This window comes from Peromyscus leucopus, chromosome 10, assembly GCF_004664715.2.
Source record: "Peromyscus leucopus breed LL Stock chromosome 10, UCI_PerLeu_2.1, whole genome shotgun sequence".
Taxonomy (NCBI): Eukaryota; Metazoa; Chordata; class Mammalia; order Rodentia; family Cricetidae; genus Peromyscus; species Peromyscus leucopus.
In genome coordinates this window covers 14,845,166-14,857,684 of record NC_051071.1, presented here as the reverse complement: position 1 = coordinate 14,857,684, position 12,519 = coordinate 14,845,166, and the positions used below count along the sequence as shown (strand labels likewise).

General features: G+C 47.1%; 1 protein-coding gene across 1 annotated transcript in view; it reads right to left on the bottom strand.

Moving 5' to 3' along the window:
- Cep68 (centrosomal protein 68) overlaps window positions 1–10,996 on the bottom strand; it is a 32,358-nt gene extending 21,362 nt beyond the window's left edge. The window contains 1 exon segment of the mRNA XM_037208962.1: window positions 10,876–10,996. The gene's annotated coding sequence lies outside the window, so the exon portion shown is untranslated.
- Between the last annotated feature and the right edge of the window lie 1,523 nt (window positions 10,997–12,519).

Below are 12,519 nucleotides of genomic sequence, written 5' to 3'. Positions count from 1 at the left end.
CTGCAAAACCTAAACATACCATGACAGAAGAAACAGAAGAAATCGACCCTAAAAATGACTTTAAGAAGATGATAGAGGCCCTTAAAGAAGAAATAAAACATTCCCTCAATGAGGAAATAAAAACTTTCCTTAAAGAGGAAATGAAAAACTGCCTTAAAGAGGAAATAAAAACTTTCCTTAAAGAGGAAATGAAAAACTCTCTTAAAGAGGAAATAAAAACTTCCCTTAAAGAGGAAATGAAAAACTCCATTAAAGAGGAAATAAAAAACTCCCTTAAAGAAATGGAAGAAAAAACGAACAAAAATGGGAAGAAATCAAATTAAGCCAAGAAAAAGCAATTAAACAGATGAAAGAAACATTCCAAGTTCTGAAAAATGAATTTGAGACAATAAAGAAAACACATGCTGAGGGAATGCTGGAAATAGAAATCCTGACTAAACGAACAGGAACTACAGAAACAAGCATAACCAACAGATTGCAAGAGATGGAACAGAGAATCTCTGACACTGAAGACACAACAGAGAAAATAGATTCGTCAGTCAAAGAAAACACTAAAGACAAAAAAGTCCTAACACAAAACGTCCAGGAAATTTGGGACACCATGAAAAGACCAACCTAAGAATAATAGGGATAGAAGAAGGAGAAGAATACCAACTCAAAGGCACAGAAAATATATTCAACAAAATCATAGAAGAAAACTTTCCTAACCTAAAGAAAGAAATACCTATGAAGATACAAGAAGCTTACAGAACACCGAATAGGCTGGATCAAAAAAAAAAGTCCCCTCGCCACATAATAATCAAAACACTAAACACACAGAACAAAGAAAAAATATTAAGAGCCGCAAAGGAAAAAGACCAAGTAACATATAAAGGTAAACTCATTAGAATAACACCAGACTACTCAATAGAGACTATGAAAGCTAGAAGATCATGGACAAATCTCATGCAGACACTAAGAGACCACGGATGCCAACCCAGACTATTATACCCAGCAAAACTCTTAATCACCATAGGCGGAGTAAACAAAATATTCCAGGATAAAACCAGATTTAATCAATACCTGTCTACAAACCCAGCCTTACAGAAAGCACTAGAAGGGAAAATTCAACCCAAAGAAGTTAAACACATCCATGAAAAATCAAGCAATAGATAATCCCACACCAACATACACCACAGAAGGACAACACAACACAACCACAAAAAATAACAGGAATTAACAATCACTGGTCATTAATATCCATCAATATCAATAGTCTCAACTCACCTATACCTGGCGATCTCTGAGCAGGCTTCAGATTTTGACAGTTGATGAAAGATACGACAAGCATTAATGTGTGTGTGAAAAGCTTGGTGAAATTCTGAGTGAAGTTTTAGTTAAAGTTGGTTGAACTTGGGATTGACTGGGAGGCCAAAGATTTAAAAAGCAGAAGATTCTCTCAAGACACAAGTTGTATGATAACAGTGTGTTTTGTGTGTGTGAATGACAATTTGTAAATGTTGAATTCTAGGCTTCGACAATCATTGTCAGTGCAGATCAAGCTGATGTTGAGAAAGATGCATCACAAGCACAGGCTGGAGGCTGGGGGCTAGATGGTTTTGAGAAAGAGGTCTTGGTGGACTCTTTCATAGAGCAAAGGGAAGCAATGCCTTCTGGGAAATGAGCTAAGTTTTAATCTAGTCTTTAAGATTAGAAGTCGAAAACAAAAATATTAAGGAAAGGAAAACCTAATTGATCTTTGAAGTATTGTTATGTGGAATTGAGTGGGAATTTTGAGGCTTTTCTTCCAGAGAACAGGGACTTGGTTGTCAGGCCTATGTTAGGCCTAAACCTTGGTGCCATGTAGTTGTACTTAAATCATTTCAATGGAAAGTGTCTTAGTGATTGGAACTTCTAGTGCAGTTTGGAGTTCTTCCATTTGAAAAATGTGATATTTGCATGGGATTGTTTGAATTTTGTTTTCTAGTCCCTCCCCATCACCACCCTCATAGTCTGAAGGTAGATTTTTCTTTCGATAAAGGAACAAAAAAAGTGAACATCTTGTTTGTAAATGGGTATCTAGTAGCTAGTGGTAAACTTGAAATGGTAGAATTCTTTAAAGCCTAATTCTAGGTAGCCTTAAGAAAATATATCTTAATTATTTTTGAACCTGTATTCACCTTGTATTTTTCAAATATCTTAAGTTATATTTTCTTTTTCAGAGCTGCTGCTTATTTGGGGCTACTTTTTTTTTTTTAATTGAGGCGTAATTCATAAAAGGGTATATTGTTTTGATGAGACTTTTTACAACTGTGGCTGGATGTCTTTCTTTAGTCTTCCAAGAAGGGCCATTTTACTTTTTTAGAGTTACTTTTTAAAGTCATGAGATCAACAACTTGGACTACTACGCATATAAGTGCTAATGCAAATTAAAGCCCAAGTTGACCTCCAGCAGCAGTTCATTCTATGTTGACAGTGAGAGAACACTTTACCTGTTAGGATACTGTTACTCCTGGACTGAAATGCTGAAGAAACCCCTCCCCCTATTTTGTTTTTTGCAAAAATCAAGGTATATTCTAGGGTTTCCTGGTTGACCTCAACAGATAAACTGAGATGATAGTCTTAGTTCAGAATTGATCTGAATGTAGATTTACAGTCTACGTGTACAGCTGGCTAAGTGAGATCGCTTTCACAGTTCTGCATGTATCCCATCGGCTCCCCATTAGTCACTGAACTCTTAAAACTGGTATTGTAACATTACCACAATGTTTTGTGCCAATTTTATAAACTTTACAGTGCAATATGTGTTCCTTTTCTGAGGCAAACCAAAGGTATGTTTCTCAAGGTTCTGCTGCTATCAGCAGCATTGATGGAGGATTTTTTATACATTTGTAATAGATAGAAATAAACCAGAAAAAAAAAAAAGAAGAAAAAAAAGTGGTGGAGGAAAAGGTGAACACTGCAAGAATACTCAAAAGGGCTGAGAGTTGCAAACGCCAAGAATGGCTTTGCATAGTAAATGGAATAGAACAGCTCTGAACTATAGCTTACTTTTCCTGGTTTGGTCTGACAGAATGATTGAATGCTTTACAAAAATCAGAGCCTTAAAAACAAGGATTTGGTGAGATTGTAAAATGGTGTGCCACTTTGGCAAAACAGTTTGGTGGTTGGTCAAAATGCAAAACATTGTTACTCTGTTACTCAACAATTCTACCCTTAGGAATATATCCTCAAACTACTGAAAATGTGCACCTATGAAACATGTACATGAAGGTTTACAGCAGTGTGTTGCTAATAGTAAAAAAGTTAAAACAACTCAAAAAAAAAAAAAAAAAAAAAAAAACTATGTTCAGCACCATGTGCATGTTAACACTTTCCTGGTATCTCTGCTGCATCACCCTCCAGCAAGCTTGTCCCAGCTGTCCAGTTCCTTCCCCCACATCCCTGTTCAGAGCACCCAGGAGAGGACAGGCAGTGGGGGAGGAGCACTGTGTCACTTCTGACTTACTCAGATGGATGAGTGATTCACCAAGAGCAAGTCTCAAAAAAGAAAAAATCTCCTGCAATGATTCTTCACGTCACAGTTCCCTTGGAAACAACTGTCAGCAGCAGTCCCACTTTGACAAGTGCTGTCCCTGTACCCGCGGCCACTGACAGCCACCTGTGCTTTCTTTCGGTCTAGGGCCTCGACCATGAACTGCACAAGACTCACGGGTACAGAGAGAAATGCCCAAATACCCAGGCAGACCGTGTCTAACAAGCAAGAATGGGGAAAGGAATGGGTGCAAGAACTGAACGCGGGAGGACACGTGGCCTCAAGGTTTCTGAGTCGAAGTAGAGGCCAAGTGAGGCGGGATGGCAGCATGGAAGAGAGCAGACCTGGGATGACAAGAGAAGACAGGCTTGAGATGGCCCTGAGGCTGGCTGGCTGCGTGCAGGGTGGATTCCAGCAAAACTGTGGCCATAGATTAAAAAAAAAGGAGAGGTTGGAGGCCGGCGGTGGCGGCACATGCCTTTAATCCCAGCACTTGGAAGGCAGAGCTAGGTGGATCTCTGTGAGTTTGAGGCCAGCCTGGTCTACAGAGTGAGATCCAGGAAAGGCGCAAAGCTACACAGAGAAACCCTCTCGAAAAACAAGAGGGGGGGGGGCAGGTGACCAGTGGTCAAAAGCAGCTGCTTTCCAGCTGTTCCCTCCCTGGCTGCAGGTGTAGAGCCCCCAGGGCTCTAGCTTGGCTATCATTCCCCAGGGGTAGATGACCTGGGGCCCTGCAGACAAACTCAAAGTATGATTATGGTGTCTCCTGTGGCATGTCAATGGATCACATCCTCTCCAGGACCCTGAGGCATCATTGTATCTACTCCCTTCTTCCTCCTGGACTGCTTCTTTACATTTTTCTTAACCTGTGGTCTCTACAGATCACTGTCCTGGGGAGGCCAGGGGTCAGGCTACTTGAGTGCCTGTCCTCACTTTCTTAGACACCTATTTGCCTGTTGGCTGGCAGACTAGGATCACCAGTCTCATAGCAAGGTCAATGTCCTATCTTATCAGAACTCTGCAGATGGCTCTGGAGATCTATAAGGAGCTTGGCTGAGCTCTGACTAGCCCTCAAGCCTAAGCTCTCCAGCCTCAGCAGTCAGCAGACTGCCTCTGTCCAGCAAGTCAAACACACGGACACTGAGGGCTGACCATCTGATCACCAGGTTCAAGCTCTGCCCCTGGGGTCCAGAGCAGGAACTGCTGTCCTGGAACACAAGCTGCTTCTACTGTTAGCAGTTTCACAGGACTGATGGATAACATCAGGCTTCTGTGATCACAGCACCAAGTTAAGGGCCAGCACAGGGGGCGAGGCAAGATGATTCAACTGGTAATGGGCACCTGTCACCAAGCCCTGGGACCCAAATGGAGAAGGAGAGAACCGCTCTCACAAACTGTCTTCTGACCACCATACGCATGTGTGCCAACTCCGACCCCACACAAAATAAATGGCTGATGTGATGGCAATCCCTGGGGAGAGCTGGAGGGATAGATATGATCAACATATTCTGTATATACACATGAAATTTTCCTTCTTAAAATTTATTTTAGAGGTTTTACGAGTATTTTGCTTGAATGTATGTCTGTGCATCACATGTATGTAGTACCTACAGAAGCCAGAAGAGGGTTGGATTCCCTGGGACTGGAGCTGCAGACAGTTGTGAGATACCATGAGTGTCGGGAGCTGAACTCTTTTAGAAGAGCAGCCAGTGCATGTAACTGCTAAGCCATCTCTCCAGCCCCTATATGAAATTTTCAAAAAACTGAAAATTGAAAAAAGCCTCAGCCTTGTGACCCCCTGTGATGGTGCATTGGCGGTGCCCTGACACAGGTAGGCAGTGGTGGTCCAGGGCCCGGTGCACACTTGCAGTCTCTTCACATTGCAACAGAGGCCCCAGGAAAGGGCCTGGGCCATACAAGGACAGCTGCAGGGGTGATGGCAAGGGAAGGTGACCACCATGTGCAGTGTTTGCAGGACTGAAGCTTCCAAGAGTTCACATGCCCCTACCACTGCCAGGAGAGGAGACCCCAGAGCTGAAGTCTAATGGGGAACAGCGACAGGCTGCCAGGGTCATGGGCTGTGGCTGCTAAAAACCTGCTGAGGTCTTCATCTTGGCCCACTAGACAAGATGTGGGGCATGCAAGAGCTGACAGAGTACACACCCAGAAGGGTCCTGACCCAGGAGACCTGTGGCTTTGTTTTTCAAGACGGGGGCTCACTAGCCTTACATGGCCTGGAACACATTATGTAGATCAGGTTGGCCTTGAACTAGAGATCCACCTGCCTCTGCCTGCTGGGATTAAAGGCGTATATTTATACTATTAAGAATGGCACTCACGGGCTGGAGAGATGGCTCAGTGGTTAAGACCACTGGCTGCTCTTGCAGAGGATCCGGGTCCAATTCCCAGCACCAACATGGCAAACTCTAGTTCCAAGAGATCTGGCACCCTCACACAGACACCAATGCACACAAAATAAAATATCTTTTTTAAAAAGGCACTCACAGTATCAAGCATCCTGTTTGCAGACTCCCCAAGAGATTGCCAACAGAAACGCTGTTTCTCCTGAGCAGCAGCCACTTCCTATTTTCTTTTTAAAAGACTTGTTTTCATTTTAAATATATGGCTGTTTTGCTCCCATGTATGCCTGTGTATGTGGTACCCACAGAAGTTAGAAGAGAGCATCAGATCCCCTGGAACTGGAGTTAGAGACGGTTGTGAGGCCCCAGGGGTACTGAATCTGGGTCCTCTAGAACCCTTAACCTCTGAGTCATCTCTCTAGCCCCAGTATCCTTTAAAACTTATTTACTTATCTCTTGAGATTATAATATTACCTCATTTCTCCCTTTCTGAGAACTGGGTTCAGTTCTCAGCACACACATGGTGGCTCACAACCATCCAGTTGTGAACAGGAACCAATTCCAGGAGATTTAATGCCCTCTTCTGGCCTCCATGGGCACACTGCACAGGCATGGCACACTCACAAACACGAAGACAAAACACTTACACACACAAAATCTTCTCAATGGAATTTTGTTATAGGGCTGGAGAGGTGGCTCAGTTGTTAAGAGAATTTACTGCTCTTGCAAGAGGACCTGGGTTTGGTTTCCAGCACTCACGTTGGGCATCACATAGTGACTTATAATTCCAGTTCTAGAGACTCTGATGGCCTCTTCTGACCTTGGTGGGCACCTGTACTCACATAATGTCCACACAGACAAGTAGGCACACACATTAAAAAACAAACACACTTATTACAATAAAAATATATTAGGAGGCCAGAGAAACAGCTCAGCAAGTACAAGTACTTGCTGCACAAGTCGGGCCACCAGATTGGACCGTGGAGCCCATGGAAAAGTAGGACACGCTGGTGCATGTCATTCTAGCACTACTATGACAAGGGAAGAACAGACGAGGAGGGTCCCCTGGGGGCTTATGGGCAAGCAAGCCTGGAGTGGGTATGTATCAGATAGCAAACACAAGAGAGACTGTCTTAAAAGCCAAGGGGAAGGTAAGCGGCAACATTCAAGGATGTCCTCCAACCTCCACAGGAACACCAAGGCACGTACCCAATCACATGCGCACACACACACACACACACACACACACACAGACCACAAACACATACATATTTCAACTTTATTATTTTTTTTAATTTATTTATTATGTATACAGTGTTCTGCTGGCATGTGTCCCTGCAGGCCAGAAGAGGGCACCAGATCTCATTACAAGTGGTTGTGAGCCACCATGTGGTTGCTGGGAATTGAACTCCGGACCTCTGGAAGAGCAGTTGGTGCTCTTAACCTCTGAGCCATCTCTCCAGCCCGAACTTTATTTTTTATTGATGTGTTTGTATGCTCACAAGTGTGTGTGCCTACAAAAGCTGGAAGACCCCCTGGAGAGGAGTTAGAGCTGTGAGTCACCTGATACAGTCCTGAGAACCAAACACCAATCTTCTAAAAACACTCCTAACGACCTAGCCATCTCTCCAGCCTTAGAGGGAGCTTGAGTGGTAGTGCACACCTACAATCTCAGTACTCAGGAGGCTGAGGCAGGAGGATAGAGACTTGAAGGTTGGCCTGGCCAATTTGGCTAGTACCTTAGATATCTCAAATAATATTTAGGAATAAGACAAAGAACTTAGCCGAGCATGGTGGCACAAGCCTTTAATCCCAGAATTAGGGAAGCAGAGGCAGACAGATCTCTGTGAACTCAAGGCCAGGCCAGCCTGGTCTACACATTGATATCCAGGTCACTCAGGGCTGTATAGAGAACCTGTCTTCAAAAAAACACACAAACAAAATAAGCTAGGTATGGGGCCACACTTATTTTCCCAGAATTAAATAAGCTAAGACTAGAGAAGCGGCTGAAACTCAAGGCTAGCCTGGGCTACAGAGTACCAGACTAGCCAGGGCTACAAAATAGAACCCCGTCTCGTCTCACAAAAACAAACCAACAATGTCAGGATGGCCCAGTGGGTAGGAACACTCGCCACGCAGGCTCTCAGAGGCTGTCTCCTGCCCTCTACACATGCACTGTGGCACACATAACCATGCACGTACGCACAACGAAACAAACCTTTAAGCTCAGTGGTAGAACGCATGCATGTTAATATGCACAAGGGAACTGGGTTCAAGCCTCAACAACAGCAATAAATGAATAGTACCCGTTTACCAGTAATTCTAAAAGTTAAACACAAAAGGAATATATTTTATGGGATGAAGCACGGTTCAATCCCAGAATTGTAAACTAAAACCAATCCGTAGCTTTAAAAACAAAAACAAAAAAGCAAATGCAGACCCTTAGGTTAGTATCTGCTCAAGTGTAACCTGCAGCCAGACACAGTGGCTCATGCTTCTAATCCCGGCATCTGGAGGCTGGGGTAGGACCACTAGAGTGTGAAGCCAGACTCAGCTGTAAAAGAAAAACCAAAACAAAGTGCAATCTAGGACCAGGCATCCACATCACCTCAGAATTTGTTGAGAATGTTCTTCAAACCCCAAGGTAGTAAGTGGGACTGTTACAGCCTCCTCCTCAGAAGGCTCAACCAGAATGGATTTATGACCACAGAGTACATGCCTAGCACAGGGCAGCACATAGGAAGACATGTATGCCTGTGCAGCAGACACCTGAAAAAGCTCACCTCTGTGGCACGATTTTAATGGCTAGCTACAGAATGTCCAAGTCTGGGGAACCCCAGAAAGAGTAAGAGTCCTTAGGAAGAGTCAAGGGAAATTTGGGAACAGTAAAACCCAAACTGCATACTTGAATCTTTCTTCTGAGTCACAAGGAAGGAAGGGAGAGAACTTGGACACAAGCAGGCAAAGGGAATGACAGCTGGAAGGAGTGCATGTCTCAGTCTGTTTCCTGTGACACAGGAGAACCAAAGTGAGGCTGTACTCCCCAGGGGTGATGGTCCACATTTGTCTGCCTAGCAAACAAAAGGGTTTCCTCCACTCTTCGTGTGGTCTGTGAGAAACTCTGAAGACAATAAGACAGTTTCTCCATGAGAACATAGTACTCTAAGAAGCTATTCACAACTCCATTTCACATGCTGTTTCTCCATTTCCTTTGTGACTCTCATCCCCAGGGTTTTTCAGTCGCATTGGGCTCTCTGTACTCCTGGAGTCATCTCACCCTGAAGGCTGACAAATCACATAGCTCCTCCCTTTGCTGTTACAGGACGATTAAGAGACTAATTACGAGTGAGCTTATCAAGCCGGGCATCGGGCCTATAACGCCAACACTTTGGGACCCTGAGGCAGAAGGATTAACTCTAGTTCCAGACAAGCCTGGGCTACATGATTCACTAAACCAGGCATGATGGTCTATCTTATATAACTCCAGCACTAGGGAGGCTGAACCAGGAGGTATGCCCAATCAGGACAGCCTGGGCTACACAGGAAGACTGCTTCAAAAATAAATAACACGACTGTAAAACTTAACCAGTTATTTCTCACTTACTGATCTTGAATGGATGTTAAGACCTTAGAAAAATAAATCTCTGATATTTTGGCAGGTTGGTAGTTGGGTGTGTGTGTGTGTGTGTTATTTTGAGACAGAATCTCTTGTGTTATTTAGCTCTGGCTATCCTGGACTTACTATGTAGACCAGGCTAGCCTCAAACTCAGAGATCCACCTTCCTCTGCCTCCCGAGTGCTCCGAAGGTCTCTTGAAATACCTCTTTTTATCTTAGGTATTTTATAATCCATGGAATTGCTACTATCATTCTTCCTACCTACTTTTTTTTGGGGGGGGGGGAGTGGTTGTGCTGGGTCTGAATTCCACTTTACAGAGGAGGAAACTGAGATACAAAGAAGTTAACGTATCCAGAATTAGTAGCTTGGAAGGATTGAAGTCTGATTCGATTCGGAGAGCTCAGCGGCTCCCCGAACCTGTAAGAATAACCCAACAACTCAAAGGATTTGAAAGTTCCTGTTTTCTCAACGTTCGGCTTCCTTCCCTCACAGACCTTCCATCCTGCTAGGGGCTGGGGCAACCACAACACAGTGCCATGTGTGGAAACAGAGGCCCATAAAGGCTGCCCAGAGAAGGTATGTTTTTTTTTTTTTAGTTGAGGGGGTAGGGAAAAACTTTTTAAAAGCTCTCCTGATGTGAAGCTGAATTCCTTCCACTATTCCCAAGTGACTCAGAATTTAACCCAGACCGCTGGGGAGAATAAGATGAGAAGGGACTTGTGTTTATTGTAAGCAAGCCCACACCGAAAAAAGTGTCCCAAGCTGTCAGGAGGTCTCAGATCATCTCCTGTCGCGTCTGCGCTGGCACGGGCAGCCTCCCGCTCGTTTTGATCACAAACCGCACACTGAATTAAACCTGGGCTGGTGGTGATTATAAAGGACTTCTACGAGGTCTGAGGCGTGTGCCCCCGGGCCGCAGGGGCTGGTTTACAGGTGGCAGCTGACAAAAGCACAGATCTTCGAGATCGCAAAGGAGACGCCTTGCTTTCCTCCCCGGCTGCGTTCACTGTGCCAGGGGAGCAGCGGCCGCCGCCTGCGGGCGGCCGTGACCTGCCGCTCCCCCGCCACCAAGGTCGACGCGCGCCCAGCTGCACGCCGGCCAGATGTGCGGCCCCGCGCGCTCCGCAGGCCGCGCCGCTCCTCCGCCGCCCGCCCCGCCGCTCGCCCCGCCCCGCGCGCCCCCGCCCCGCCGCCCGCCTCCGCCCCGCGCGCCCCGCACGGTGGCGGCGAAGGCCCGAGGCGCCCCCACCCCGGCCAGCCTTTGTGCCCTCCAGGCCGCCGCGGGCCTCGCACAGGGTCCCACGCCGAGCCGCAAGCGCGCGGGGGCGGCCGGGGTCTCGACTCTCGGCGCCGCGACACTCGCGCCGGCTACGGCCTCTTTACCTCACTTCGAACCGAACCGTCGCGCGTCCCGACGCGGCCCGGAAAGCCGGGCCGGGGGTCCCAGGCGGCGACTGCCAGCCTCCCGGGGGCGCCCGCGCTCTAGCGGGAGGAAAGACCGAGCGCCCGCCACGCCCTCCGCCCGCCCCGCCCCTCCGCGGAGGACGCCCGAGGCACCCGCCAATCCGAACCCTCGGCGAGGAGGCTTCACCAATCCGCAGCCCGCTTGGGCTACGAGGGCCCGCCCCCTGAGTGGCCCTGGCCTATGGGAGGCTGGGCCTTCTTGGGGCCGCCGCCGCCGCCGCCCCGACGCTCGTGCCAGCTGGGCGGTTCGCGGTCTCGGCGCCCACGAAGGTGGCCGGGCGCGCGCGCTCTCCTCGGGTCGGCTTGCGGAGTGCGCCCGCCGCGGGGCGAGGCCTGCGCTTGGGCCGACGTGCCCGCCGAGGCCCGGGGGACGGTCCCCGGTCTCGGGCTCCCTCTACGCTCGCGGGGAAACCACGGGGGCGTGGCCCAAGTCCGAGCCGGGGGCGGAGGCCCCTGGGCGGCGCGTGGGCTGCCGGCGGGGACAAGGTGTGGGGCGTGGGCCCCGCTGCACGTTGTCGCCGTTCGGAGACCCCGAGGCGTCGAGAGAGGCCCGGCCTGCCACACCAGTGTTTGGAGAAGCAACTTCCATAGTGTCTGTCCTGCCGGCTCCCCAAATGATCCGTTCTGGAAGGAGCGGCGCTGAAGCTGCCCTGGCCGCTCAGAGACTTTGTCCGACCTAAGACTTGACAGCCAGGCTGGCCTCGAACCCTCGATGGTTCTCATCCTCGGCCTCCCGAGGTATGTCTGGAAGTACAGGCAGTCCCCATCATGCCCATCTTTTTATTTAGCTTTCTTTTTTTGTGTGAGAATACATTTTATTGTAGCCCAGGCTGATTTTGAATTCCTGATCCTTGGTCTCTGGCTCCCAAGTACTGTTGGTTTTTAAGTTAAAAGTGTATTGCTGTATGCAAGGCCTTGAGTTCACTCCTCAGCCCAGAAGGAAAAAAGTAAAAAGGAATTCAGAACAGGAATATGTCAAATGGCCAAATAGTTAGCACCTACCAGCGTGTATCCAGCTACTTGTTGAAAGCAAAAAATCAAGAGCTCATGAAATCGTTTAGCAGTAAATATGGTAAATGCAATTGAGCATCAGGATACTCTCAACTAGATGTGTTCTGTTCCCGCCTTCGCCGATGGCCCTTCTCACCTTCTACCCAGTATGCTTTACTCATTTATTGTTTATTATTATTATTATTTCTACTACTACTAGAGACAAGGTCTCAGATATCCTATGCTAGTCTGGGATCACTTTGTAGCCCAGGATGACCTTGAATTTCTGAGGTCCTCCTGCCACTCTGTCCCCAGTGCTGGGGAATGGAGATATGTGCCACAACGCCCGGTTGGTAGACAGTGAACCCAGGGCCTCATGTATGTGCAGCAGGTGCTCCATCAACCTAGCTACATCACCAGACCCTCTTCTTTTTAATCCTTGGCACAAAAAGAACCTATTATAGTTTCATTGGTTGTTTTAATAAAAGGTCAGTTGATTTTCTGAGCCTTTCAGACATTAATGTGGAGAGTCTTCATGGTTATCAGGATTTGCACATGATCACAACCAAAACA